The sequence below is a fragment of the Lithobates pipiens genome, unplaced genomic scaffold (assembly GCF_037356315.1).
Source record: "Lithobates pipiens isolate NorthernLeopardFrog02 unplaced genomic scaffold, aLitPip1_a1.2 Scaffold_27, whole genome shotgun sequence".
Taxonomy (NCBI): domain Eukaryota; kingdom Metazoa; phylum Chordata; class Amphibia; order Anura; family Ranidae; genus Lithobates; species Lithobates pipiens.
This window is the reverse complement of record NW_027507788.1, coordinates 169,992,321-170,006,877: the sequence shown is the minus strand read 5'-3', so window position 1 is coordinate 170,006,877 and position 14,557 is coordinate 169,992,321. Positions and strand designations below refer to the sequence as shown.

At 46.7% G+C, this 14,557-nt stretch overlaps 1 long non-coding RNA gene across 1 annotated transcript in view; it reads right to left on the bottom strand.

Annotated features, from left to right (window-relative positions):
- Window positions 1–13,618, bottom strand: part of LOC143934342 (uncharacterized) — a 56,954-nt gene extending 43,336 nt beyond the window's left edge. Inside the window, exons 1-2 of the long non-coding RNA XR_013263250.1 lie at window positions 13,399–13,618; window positions 7,474–7,668 (exon numbers count right to left, since the gene is read on the bottom strand). This is a non-coding gene — a long non-coding RNA (uncharacterized LOC143934342). The remainder of the gene's footprint in view (window positions 1–7,473; window positions 7,669–13,398) is intronic.
- Between the last annotated feature and the right edge of the window lie 939 nt (window positions 13,619–14,557).

Sequence of the window (14,557 nt, the reverse complement as noted above, 5' to 3'; positions counted from 1 at the left end):
ATGGACTCTGGCTCCCCAAGTAACCGAGTACCACAACCACCGAGTACATAGGGGTGTGCACAGGATACATTCCCATACATAGACAAGAGAGGAGAGAGGGCTTGACCTGATCCTCCTTTTTCCACCCCTACAACTCTGTCTGCCCAACCACACTCCAATCCTCTGTGTTCTGGTCCTCTGGAAAGGGATGTCTGGGCAGGAAATCTGAAGTTCAGCAACTGGCAGATACATCGTGGATGAAAGGTGTCGATACCTGAACCTCCATCCTTGGGTGAGTGAGCTCACCATCCAATGTCTGTAACAGAAGTCTCCCCCACCCTCCCTTCTCTCTCTTGCCTCCGAACAAGTGAATACACTAAGGTAAGAGGGATTTAGCTGTAAGGCATGCCCTGTCCTCAGCATTCCCCCTTGAAAAAGAAATTAGCTGCTGCGCCGCTAAAGTGTTTGGGTATAGCTTGAAGAAAAGGTGGCAACCCTAGTGACAACACTGTGTCCATGTCTCCTAACTGTGCTCCTGCGTTGTCACCCTGTCACATGGGCTTTAGATGGAGACTATGGCCATTTCCATGGAGGTTTTGTTCAGATACTTCCTGTTGTGGAAGCTTCTGGGCTTCTTAAGGAGACTACGGCCATTTCTATGGAAGTTTTGTTCAGACATTTCCTGTTTTAGGGTGACAACACTGTGTCCATGTCTCCTAACTGTGCTCCTGTATTGTGACCCTGTCACATTGGCTTCTGATGGAGACTATGACCATTTCGACAGAGGTTTTGTACAGACCCTTCCTGTTTTAGGGTGACAACACTGTGCCCTGTCTCCTAACTGTTCTCCTGGATTGTCATCCTGTCACATGGTATTCTGATGGTGACCACAGCCATTTCCATGGAGATTTTGTTCAGGCACTTCCTGTTTTAGGGTGACAACACCATGCCCCTATCTCCTAACTCTGCTCCTGTGTTGTCACCCTATCACATGGGCTTCTGATGGAGACTACGGTAATTTCCATGGAGGTTTTATTCAAGCACTTCCTGTTTTGGGGTGACAACACTGTGCCACTGTCTCCTAACTGTGCTTCTGTGTTGTCAAATAGGTCTCTAATGGAGACTACAAGTGGCCATTTCTACACACATTACACAGGCATGGTCCACTGTTGTCACTATCAGGAAGTCGTTCCAGAATAATAAGGTGCAAAGGAAATGAGTGCAGAGAGTGACAGAAAGAGGCTTGAGGGGATCAGCAGCACCGAGGACCCATATAGATCTTTTCATTACAGTAACGTTCCGTGAAATGAATGTAGGGAAACAAGTGGGGCAGAGTTGCTAAGCCACTGCTGGGAGGGAGGAGCAGGAGAAGTTGAGCTACTGTATGACTGGGAAGGAAGAGGATAAAACACTGCACTCCATGAAAAACAGCCCAGGTGAAAAGGAAAGTGCCATCCGACTCGTTTCAGCTTGCCCACAGGGCTTAGTGATAGCCCTGTGACCCCCTATGACAAAGCCAGGACCTACATAGGACCTTGGAGCGGTGTTTGACGTTCTAGAGATTTATGGTCTCAGTGTATTGGCGGGGGGGGGGGAGGGGGAAATAAGGGGGGAAGCGTGAGCTGTGAGGTCACTGCTTTGGGTGGGAGCAGGGGGAGCTGAGCCACTTAGTCACTACTGGGAGGGGGGAGCTAAGTTACTTAGTCAGTGGTGGGCAGGAGAGATACTGGATTACTGGATTGCAGCTTGGTGGGGAAAGAAGGGTGAGCTGAGGAGTCACTGCATCAAGGGTAGCCCAAAGGAAGCTGAGCTGGTGAGCCACTGCAGGGAGGTGGGAGCAGAGCTACTAAGTGACTGCTGGGAGGGGGAGAAGAGCTACTGACTGCTGGGAGGGGGAGTAGAGCTACTAAGTGACTGCTGGGAGAGGGAGCAGGGTTCGGACCCCTCAGGAAGCGCACTTGAGAAGCTTTAGCTGCATACTTTAGGTGTGAATTACTCCACAGTGGAGTAGAGCTACTAAGTGACTTCTGGGAGGGGGAGCAGAGCTACTGACTGCTGGGAGGGGGAGCAGAGCTACTGACTGCTGGGAGGGGGAGTAGAGCTACTAAGTGACTTCTGGGAGGGGGAGCAGAGCTACTGACTGCTGGGAGGGGGAGTAGAGCTACTAAGTGACTTCTGGGAGGGGGAGCAGAGCTACTGACTGCTGGGAGGGGGAGCAGAGCTACTAAGTGACTGCTGGGAGAGGGAGCAGGGTTCTGACCCCTGAGGAAGCACACTTGAGAATCTTTAGCTGCATACTTTAGGTGTGAATTACTCCACAGTGTCTGTCAATAGAGCTCAGATGCTGTGGCGCCACCCACCCCCACTGTCAGTGCGAAGTGCAGTGTGGGCGGCACCACAGTTCAAAGTCATTTTGCACGGCAACGACGGCTTGCCGCATCTGGAGGACAGGAGATGTCGGGGCCAGTCTGTGTATGTGGGGGGCCAGTCTGGAGATATGGGGGCCAGTGTGTGGATGTGGGGGCCAGTCTGTGGATGTCGGGGGCCGGTCTGTGGATGTCGGGGGGGTCAGTCTGTGGATGTCGGGGGGGTCAGTCTGTGGATGTCGGGGGGGGGTCAGTCTGTGGATGTCGGGGGGGTCTGTGGATGTCGGGGGGTCAGTCTGTGGATGTCGGGGGGGGTCTGTGGATGTCGGGGGGGGTCTGTGGATGTCGGGGGGGCAGTCTGTGGATGTCGGGGGGGCGGTCTGTGGATGTCGGGGGGGCGGTCTGTGGATGTGGGGGGGCCAGTCTGGATGTCAGAGGGCACAGTCATGTCAGAGGTGCACCAGATGTAAGGAGGGGCTCTGCTGATAGACACAGATGTGAGAAAGGTACCTCTGATGGGGCACCTGATGTAAGGACAGACTCCGCTTGGGACACCTGATGGAATCTGGTGGCAGGCAACGTGGCTAGTGACGCGCTCATGGCTCCCACTGATTCTGCATTATGGTGAGTTGAAGGATTTCATTTCATATTACAATGTAATAATAGAAATAATGCACTTCAATCATCCTGACACCATAACAATCATGGCGCTGCGATTATTGAAGCGTTAGTAGCAGCACTTCACACTGAGATATCGGGACACAGCTCAGGACTAAAACTTCAAGGGACAAGGGAATTTAAACTGGGATAGTTGGCAAGTATGAGGCAGCTGCTTTGGGCCCCACAACAATGACAGGGCCCAGGGCACCTGCCCCTTTTGCCCTGCCTTAAAGACGGCCCTGTATTCACAACTTGAACTCACTGTGGTCCTATCATTCTAATGCCATAGGCAGCAGTGCCACCTATTGACAGAAGAGAGAAATGTACCAGTTTCAGGCTTAGGACAAAAAGTCAGCAGATGCACCTAGCAATTATCCAGGCTAGTTACCACCTAGCATAACTAAATGTGTTAGCAACCCTGCCTAATACCAGGGTGCTACACTTCTTAAGAATATGTAAGTGTAAATGACCAGAGTCAGAACAGCCGATGCGCACCCATTTACTTTCTGTTGGCTGATCGCAGATCGCCAACGCAGTACTGGTACTGAAATACCACGTGATTTGGTGCGACGCGTTTTTTAAAAGTAGTGCATGCACTTTTTTCTGTTCATTCCTGTGTGATTTGCAGCCCATTCAAATGAATGGGCTGCAAAATCACATTGCAGGAAAAATGCACAGGAATTGAATAGGATTGCAGACCACATTCCTGTACCATTCTGCTGTGCATCGGCCCTAAAAAACATGGGATTGAAATGAGGAAATCAACATTTTGATGTCTTCCATGCAAAATATACTTTCTAAAGGAAGGGAATTTAAGTTACCAGCACCGTTTTTTAAATTTTTTTTATTGTCCCCTGGCCATTTTTTTTGCCTTTTTGACTCATTTCACTAAGTTATAACACATTCTCCTGGACATAAGAATCATCATTTCCAGCAATGAGCACCAATGAGGCCGATATAAGGAAGCGAGAAAGTTCACAAATCAAGGTGAAGCTGTAAAAATTGAACAAAAAGGTCCGGATGGCCGCACTTCAATGAAAACGATTTCTTTATTGTTAGAATAAATCCATGCAGCACGGATAAAACCACTAACGCGTTTCACACCATTATAGCAGGTGCTTATTCATAGCTAGGTGAAGCTGTGAACAAGGTGAAGCTGTGTTTTGTAAATTACTGGCACATGACTGGGGATCCTCTACTCCTTTAGACCTTGTTCACCTGGGCGACCGGGTGGGGGCAGTAAAAGTGGGCAGTTTAGCCACAATTTTACTACGCCCCAACTGCCCACCTAATCAAAGCAATGCAGCTTCTCTGGGCTGTACTCCTGCCACTACCGTGATTCTTTGCTTCACGCCCTCTGCAAAAGTAAACAGCATATCGCATTAAGCAGGCGGTGCCGCCGCCAAACACGGCCCATTCAAGTGAATGGGGCCATGCCACAAACGCCCTGCAATTGTTTGGCATTTTGAGTGTTAAAGCAAACAGCGTGTCAATAAAGATTCTTCTTCTGTAGATTATGGATCTAGGTGATTATGTGGTTTGCGTGGCACAGCATGTTTTCCGTGGTACTCGGCTTAGACATAAATAAGCCTTTTATATCTCTCGGCAGCCTGAGAAATATGTTTCCCGGATTAATAATAGGAGATGAGAATGTTCAGAATATCGCAATTATCTCTGTCCTCAGGGAATCTTTCTATTTTCAGGGAAGATAATTAGATACAAATATGAAAAATTGGGAAATACCATCCAGAAGAGGAATAGACAGAGGACGGAGCATGTGAGGTTGCAGGAACAGCCAGTACACCTCCAGGGGGCTCCACCATGCATTTTTTTTAGAATGCAAAGATAGTTATTAAAGCAGTTATCTGTTTCTTAAAAATGAATAAATGTATTTTTGAATACAACTAGTGTAAATACTTGCAGAGTATGGAAAAACTGCTGCTTCTCCTTTACTGTCCAATCACAAGCCAGGGGCAGAGAGTTGACCAAGCTGTGTTGCTTATCTGCAGCAAAGAAAAGACAGGTCGCCAGATGGGCTGTGCTTTGTGGTTGGGTGGTGTAAGTTTCAGGGCTGGGTGGATGCTATGGAGTAGGGATGAGTGGAGTGATGTCAGCCAAACTAGTTTCACAGCAAATAAAGAAAAATAATTGCATAGCTCCCAACTGTCCCTGATTTCGAGGGACTGTCCCCAATCTGAAACAAAGTCCCTCTATCCTCCTCATTTTGGTCTGATCTATATAGTCGTATAGAAAATGCACTTTTTATCATTCAAAAAGCGTTTCCCAATTGTAAACCTTTCATCCAATTTCTAAATTGTTCCATTTTCAAATTTCAAAATAGAATATAAAGGATTAGTAGAGGCATTGTATATTTTGCCATTTAACAGGAGCATGCAGTTTTGAAGCCTGACTCATTTGGTATTTATTTACTCTAATACACTACCTTACAGTGGCGGCTTGTGCTCAAAATTATTGGGGGGGGGGGGGCGCAAAGACAAACTGAAAACATTCTGAAAAAAGAACCCATCAATTGCAGCCACTGTGCCCATCAAACACAGCCACTGTGCCCATCAACCACTGCCACTGTGCCATCAAACGCTGCCACTGCGCCATCAAATGCCAACGCTGTGGCCATCAAATGCAGCTACTGTGCCATCAAATGCAGCCACTGTACCATCAAACGTAGCCACTGTGCCAAACGCTGCCACTGTGCCAAACGATACCACTGTGCCCATAAAACGCTGCCACTGTGCCATCAAACGCAGCCACTGTGCCCATCAACCGCAGCCACTGTGCCCATCAAACGCTGCCACTGTGCCATCAAATGCCAACGCTGCGGCCATCAAATGTTGACGCTGTGGACATCAAATGCTGCCACTGTGCCCATCAAACGCAGCTACCATGCCAAACACTGCCAGCGTGCCCATCAAACACTGCCACTGTGCCATCAAATGCAGCCACTGTGCCAAATGCTGCCAGTGTCCCTCCTATGGACGGGCCGCCACTGCTACCTTATCTTTTATTTTGTACAAAAATTGGGGAACTAAGCCCAGGTTCACATTGGAGTGATTTGGCATGTGATTTGACATGTCAAATCACATGCCAAATCGGCAGCTATTGCTTGCAATGGCACCGTCCGAATCAGTGCATCACTACTTTGCGGCGCTGCACAGATTATCAAAAGTAGTTCCTGTGCTACTTTTGGTGACTTCGGGGGGCGATTTGTATAGACATCTGTGCAGGAACCCACACAGATGTCTCTGAAATCACTCCCGAAGTCAGACTGACATGCAGGTATGAGATCAACTGAACTCGCACGATTTCTAACCCACAGTGAATGTGAGCCTAGGCTAAATTGTGTTTTGTACAATAACATTCATTTTAGTGTATTTTTTCCTGAAAATATAGATTTGATAAAGTCAAATAGTGTAAATATTGTGGAACAAAAACAATTGCAACTACCATCATTGTTATTCTACAAGGCCTCTGCTTTCAGAAAATATACTATATTACCAAAAGTATTGGGACACCTGCCTTTACACACACAAGGCTGTCCACAAGGTTTAGGAGTGTGTCTATGGGAATGTTTGACCATTCTTCCAGAAGCGCATTTGTGGGGTCAGGCACTGGCTCACAGTCTGCACTGTAATTCATCCCAAAGATGTTCTATTGGGCTTAGGTTAGGACTTGAAGGCTAATCAAGTTCCTCTACTTCATACTCGTACATCTGTGTCTTTATGGACCTTGTTTTAAGCACTGATCCAAATCATTTGATGGAGAGGAGATTATGGTGTGGGGTTGTTTTTCAGGGGTTGGGCTTGACCCCTTAGTTCCGGTGAAGGCATCAGCACCAAGACATTTTGGACAGTTTCATGCTCCCAACTTTAGGGATGGCCCCTTCCTGTTCCAACATGACTGTGCACCATTGCATGAAGCAAGGTCCATAAAGACATGGATGATCAAGATTAGGATGGAGGAACTTGATTGTGTTGACTTCAACCCGATAGGCAAAACCTTTGGAATGAACTAGAGTGGAAACTGCGAGCCAGGCTTTCTCTTCCAATATCAGTGCCTGACCTCACAAATGAGCTTCTGGAAGAATGGTCAAACATTCCCATAGACACACTCCTAAACTTTGTAGACAGCCTTCCCAGAAGAGGTGAAGCTGTTATAGCTGCAATGGGTGGGCCACCTCAATATTGAACCCTACGGACTAAGACTGGGATGCCATTAAAGTTCATGTGCGTGTAAAGCCAGGTGTCCCAATACTTTTGATAATATAGTGTATATTGTTCTGGGAGGGTTAAGAAATTTTGTAGCCAGTAATGCAGATTTCAATGGCCAAAAAAAATGAAAACATGGGGAAGTGGTTCATTTCACCTTCCCCACCGACTCCTACACATTGGCCAAAATGTCAATAATTTACTTAAGTGTTCTTATATGTGCCAAAATTGTCAGTTTTACTCACCCGTGTTATGGAGGATGCAGTGGTAGATCCATCCAAGAAGTGAAGGGGACTTCCCTAATTCTAGTGGGGACCATTCATGATAATTAGTGATATGGGGCAGCTGGACATCTGTTGGAGCAGACAGTGGAGGAACACGGTTCACACCTGGACAATATTCCATATATTTTTGGCACTCCTTTTCGGTAACAGCCACACCTGCAGTGAGGGGAAAGAAGTCCTCTTACAATACACACAAATTATAGGCGCCGTCAGACATTCCTAAAATCCCCAAACTTTTAAACAAATCTGTTATATTTTTTTATTGTTGCTATAATAACAACCGTCAAATTTTGGAAAAATAATATAAAATGTTCTTCTGTGGAAATTAAATAAACTCATGAAAAATGAACCGGCATGTTATAAGATCTGGTAGAAACAATGAGTAAAATGAGGAGCCCCGGAGAAGTTCATGATTGCGAGGATTCGCCATACATTCTCCTGCTAAACCAATCATTTGATTTCTATTATACATGAGCTGTTATTTATTCAGAAACACATTTTTCATCATAGATTCCAGTGGCAGCTGGTGCTCAATTTTTTTTTTGGGGGGGGGGGGGGGGGGCGCAAACAAACTGAAAAATTCTGGAAAAAACCCCCAGCAATCACAGTCACTGTGCCATCAAACGCAGCCACTGTGCCCATCAATTGCCACCACTGTACCATCAAACGCAGCCACTGTACCATCAAATGCAGCCACTGTGTCATCAAACGCAGCCACTGTGCCCATCATTTGCCACCACTGTACCATCAAACGCAGCCACTGTGCCATGAAACGCAGCCACTATGCCATCAAACGCAGCCACTTGCCATCAAACGCAGCCACTATGCCATCAAACGCAGCCACTGTGCCATCAAACGCAGCCACTATGCTATCAAACGCAGTCACTTGCCATCAAACGCAGCCACTGTACCATCAAACGCAGCCACTATGCCATCAAACGCAGCCACTTGCCATCAAACGCAGCCACTGTGCCATCAAACGCAGCCACAGTGCCCATCAATTGCTACCACTGTACCATCAAACGCAGCCACTGTACAATCAAACGCAGCTTCTATGCCATCAAACCCAGCCACTGTACCCATCAATTGCTGCCACTGTACCATCAAACGCAGCCACTGTGCCCATAAATTGCCGCCACTGTGCCATTAAACCTAGCCACTGTGCTCATCAAACGCAGCCACTGTACCATCAAACGCAGCCACTATACCATGAAATGCAGCCACTATGCCATCAAACGCAGCCACTGTGTCCATCAATTGCTTCCACTGTGCCATCAAACACAGCCACTGTGCCCATCATTAGCAGCCACTGAGCCACTAAACCTAGCCACTGTGCCCATCAAACGCAGCCACTGTTCCATATCAAATTCTGCCACTGTGCCCCATAAAATACAGCCACTCTGCCCATCTTATGCAGCCACTGTGCCCCATCAAATGGAGCCTCACTGTGCCCTATCAAATGCAGCCTCACTGTGCCCCATCAAATGCAGCCTCACTGTGCCCCATCAAATGCAGCCTCACTGTGTCCCATCAAATGCAGCCTCACTGTGCCCCATCAAATGCAGCCTCACTGAGTCTCATACTTACTTACTGTACAGGCAGCTCCACTCGGGCTGTGTGTTCCACGGAGCTGCCGATGTCTCTTCCGGCTTCCCTCTGGAACAGGGTAATGACAGCATGACTTGCCACTTTCTCCCCCACCCAGATTGGATCCCTATCCCTATTTAATGCAGCACAGGGCCAGTGAGCCAGACTCAAGAAAGTCCACCAAGAAAGAACTGGGAAGCAAGTTAACTGTAACCCTCCCGGCTGGGGCAGCATTAAACTTAACCTGCTTACAAGCCCAATTGAGCTCTCAGTTGAAACCAGCTAAATACAAGCAGGTGCTTCAGAATAAAATGTGTGCAATGTCTTGAATATAGTTTTCTTTAAAAAGCAGCCCCGGCCTGGGTTGAAAAGTCTGTCCTCTGCCAGCATGCTGTAGAAAAGGACCCTTGCCCTCTGTCTGGAAACAGTGGTCTCTCTGCCGAGGGTTGACACACTCCCTGCTGAATCTCCATTCAGCAGGGAACATGATCTTTGTTGATAGGTCAGTGCTGTCTGTGGAATATGTTATAGAGCTATATGAATGTATACTAATAATAGTGTGTTACTGTAGGGTGGGTGGGGGATTAGATTGTAAGCTCCTCTGGTGCAGTGACTGAAATGGATTGTCAATGTACTGTCTAAGGGCTCTTTAGGAGCGCGGTCAGGGGTGTTAGAACAAGCATCTGATCTTTTATAGCCCCTTGGCCGACCCACCAGAATTGTAACAATGCAGCTGGACAGGGCTGTACCCATGGTACAATGCTTTGCTTCGTGGTTGTGGGATTTTTAAGTTGGGGTGCACAACACGTTACACTCGCCCGTTGAGTATAATGGGGCTGCACTGCAACTGCGAGGCGAACACTTGGCTCATCTCTGGAGGTGGCAGTAGAGCCTCCTGAACATCTGTCAGTGTCAGATGCTGCGGCACCCTCTCTAAAACACGATCCACTGCAGATTTCTTTTCAGAGGGCAATAAGCAGTACTGCTAATGTAAAAGAAGTCCTAGGCACTGCTGAAATCGTCGTCTCAATCTAAAGGAATAACATAATTGAGCATCTATGACACTGTATATATTGTGGTATCATGTAATATCATGTGAAGCATAAATTGTCTGATCTGATTACAGCTCATTACAAGCCTCATAAAACATTGTAGGTTGGCGCTGGGATTGGCTCGGCTCTGTTCCTGCACATACTGTGATTTAATCATCACAACGCTCGCCAGACTCTGTCTCTCTTTCAGACATTATTGAGGTGGATGGAAGATATTATGAGTTATAACCTCACAATCACTATATATTTGGATAATCTTTTATAGTACTTTATTCTTTTATGTTTTTTATATTGCACTTTTTTAACCTATACACTACTTTTATATCTAATATATACAGTATATTTATATAAGTAATATCTTTATTTTACATTGGACGATCTTTAGAAAAAACACCAAAACTGTTTTCTCTGTGAAGTCAATTTAGGCAAAAGCGAATTACCTGTATATTATGGAGATCAATGTGGAAGCCTACACAGATATGGGAACAGCAAACTAAGCAATGCACAAAGTGTCGTGGGAATTGAGCCCAGATCCCCTGTATTGCAAACCTATGGGCACTGTCTAATAAACCATCTTTGCTTAAAGAGGAAGTAAACCTTGATGGGTTTACTTCCTCTTTGATTCCCTGCAAAGGTAAAGCATAATGGACTACTATGCATCGCATAGTAGTCCATTATGTGTCACTTACCTGACACAGGAGCCAGCGAAGTCACCGTTGTCCCCTGTAGTCCGGCGCATCCATCTTCTCAGTGGGTCTCACTGCTTGACCACTGTCATTCGGCGAAGCCGCGATGAAGTCACTCCTGCGCATGTACACGGGAGCCGCCACTCACGGCATTTGGCCGTTGACAGCGCCATGCTCAGTGCGCCTGCGCGCCACTGTCTACGGTGCATGCGCCGTAGACAGCGGTGCCTGTCTTTCGGAAAATATCTCCTAAACCGTGTAGGTTTAGGAGATATTTCTTGGACCTACAGGTAAGCCTTAATCTAGGCTTACCTGTAGGTCAAAGTTGGTTGTAAGGGTTTACAACCACTTTAACCAATTGCCAACCGGTCCTTTTCTGACACCTTTTTTGCTAGAAAATTACTTAGAACCGCAAAGCATTAGATATTTGTTTTAGCAGAGACTCTGGAGAATAAAATGGCTATTGTTGCAAATTTTTACATTGCACGGTATTTGCACAGTGGTTTTTCAAACGCAATTTTTGGGGAAAAAATTTACTTTAATGAATTAAAAAAAAAAGAAAACAAAATACGTTACCCAATTGTTTTGTAAAATATGAAAGATGATGTTACACCAAGTAATGTCATGCAGTAATGTTACGCAGTCATGTTGGAAAAGGAAGGGGCCATCCCCAAACTGTTCCAACAAAGTTGGGAACATGAAATTGTCCAAAATGTCTTGGTATGCTGATGCCTTAAGTGTTCCTTTTACTGCAACTAATGCCGCGTACACACGTAGCCGACTATCCGACGGACTTAGTCCGTCGGACTTTCTGAACGGGCTACTTGCCCACACACGGCACTTTTTCAGCGGACTAATACGGCGTACTAAGTCCACCGTACTATCCTCCATACTTTTTAAATGAACGGACTCGCCCACACACGCGGAGGAAAGTCCGCTCATTTTGAGCGCGTCTCTTATGCCGCGTACACACGATCAAACAATCGGGTGGAAAAGTCCGGCAAACTCAAGTCCTTCAGACAATCCCCCCGTGTGTAGCCCTACGGCGTACTTTTTTTACCCAAAAGTACAGCGGACTTAGAAAGTAGTTTTGCACTCCAATCTTCCCGCCAGACTTGCATTTCAGCGGACAATCCGGCCGTGCGTATGCAAGTCCGCCGTACTTTCGAAATGAACGGACTTTTCCCGCCCGGAGAAAAGTCTGCTCATTTTGAGCGCGTCTCCAGGTAGGCGGGGCCCGCGAAGGAGACGTCGCTGGTCCCGCTAACCTGGTATGGACTTAAAGGGGAACCCCCAACGCCGAAAAAATCAGCGTGGGAGTCCCCCCCAGGTCCACATCAGACCCTTATCCGAGCACGGACAAGGGTCTGATGTGGACCTGGGGGGGGACCCTCACGCCGATTTTCCCACAAGAGTTGAAGCTGTTATAGCTGCAAAGGGTGGACCAACTCAATATTGAACCCTAGGGACTAATGCCCTGTACACGCGGTTGGAAATTCCAGCTGAAAAGGTCAGATCGGATTATATTGTCAGAAAATCCATCGTGTGTGGGCTCTAATTTTCCAACCAAAAAATCAGATCAGACTTTTTTCCGATCGTTTGTAGAGAATTCCGATCGCACAAAGTGCCATGCATGCTCAGATGAATTTACGAGACCAATGCTATTGGCAACTAGCCTCAACGTAGTCCCGTCATAACGAACAAATGTCATCACGTTCCCAACGATCGGATTTTCCAACAACTTTGTCCAACCGTGTGTATGCAGTACCAGTTTAGGACAAAATCCGTCAGAAAAAAATCTGACAGATTTTGTGGCCGCAATGTCCGACCGTGTGTACACGGCATAAGACTGGGATGCCATTAAAGTTCACGTGTGTGTAAAGGCAGGCGTCCCAATACTTTTGGCAATATAGTGTATGTTTTTATGGACTACCCAGCTGTCAAGAGGGGACAAAAAACAAGATGGGCAGTGAAGTTCCTCTTTCATTTTGCCTTCCCCAGTTCCCAATGCATTTCACCAAAATGGTGATATTTTGCCAACATTTCATAACTTCCCCCTTTACTTCAGGATAAAAAAACATTTTGCTCATCCCTAGTGATCAGACCGCAGTAAACTGAAATGTGATTGGCTGCTATGACATACAGCACACTACCCATTTGTTTCTGTTGTTGCAGAGCATCATTGAAGTCTGTACACGCGTCTTTTGCTCTTCATTTTGGATATTCTAAAAATGAATTATGATGGTGATTAAAAAAATAAAAGAATTATGGTCGGGCCGTCTCCTTTTCTCTAAAGCGCTGAAAGACGCCTGCATTGCAGGGGGTGCGCTGGATGTCAACAGACGAGGTTCAGTACATAAGGAACCGCATGCCATCAGAATGAAGTTATCTCAATAAAGAAAGCTTTATCTGCCGAACTCAGCCCTTCTCCTTTCACCCCGTGCCAGGCTGCCAGCTGTGCCAACTCCAGGCTTCCATTACACACTGTTTACCTAATCAGCCCAGGTGCACTTTAAAGTGGATTTCTTTTTTTTTTTTTTACAAGGTCACCGAAGACTTACTAGGCTGGAGCGCGTCCACTGCAAACTAATTACAGGCCCCCGAGCTGGCACTTCTGTTTGGCTGCATTGTCCCCGCCATGCCATCCGTTACAGGCTGCCGAATAACAGAGATTTATAGTCAGATAATTGGTGAAAGAAAAGCTGCATGTGAGGGCGAGGAGCGCAGTGATGTCATGGCAGCGAGGTCACTCCTTGTCCCAGGATGCACCTTTATAAGTTAGTAAATAGACTGATCTCATCACACCTGGCACACAAAAGCCAACGTTGTGCGTAATCCGCCCATTCTGGAGCCAATAGCCAAGTTCAGATATAGGATATATAATAAGTCTGGCATGTCAGAGCAATAGCCTGACATAAATATATGGGAGCTGTTTGTCCATGGATTTCCCTTTTAAGTCCATCCAGACCTGAGATTTATACAGAGCGTTATCCTCTTAAAAACACAACAATCCTACGCCAAATAAAAGCAAGCCCTTTCCATAAGCTGTGATTGAATATACCTAAGAAATATATAAGAAATATATATATAAGAAAAAGACCTAAGGCCGCGTACACACGGGCGGACTGTTCGTCCAACTTTGTCCGCTGAACAGTGTTTGGGCGGACAGTCCGCTCGTGTGTGGGCTTTCAGCGGACAGTTTCAGCGGACAGTTGGACGGACAAGGTTTTTCGGAAATTCCGTAAAACTGTCCGCTGAAACCTTGTTTCAGCGAACAGTCCGCTCGTGTGTAGGCTTGTTCGTCAAACAAAGTTGCGCGCATGCTCAGAAAGGATTTTCACGCCGAAAGCTATAATGCAGTGTATAGGACGTCGTGTTTTTCGTCCCGTCGTACGTGCCGTTCACGTCATCGCGCACGGTTTCAGCAAACTGTTCGTCCGTCGTGTGTGGCCATGTCCGTCCATGCTAAGTTTGAGCGGACTGTTTGCCGAAACTGTTGGACGGACAAAGTTGGGCGAACAGTCCGCGCGTGTGTACGCGGCCTAAGTTTTTCTTTGTTTTTGTTATAAAATTTTGTAAATAAGTACGTTTTCTCCTTCGCTGATGGTCACTGATAAGCTGCACTGATAGGCACTGATAAGGCGGCACCGGTGAGGTGGCACCAATGAGACGGCACTGATGGGCACTGACAATGGGCACTGATAGGCAGTACTGATAGGT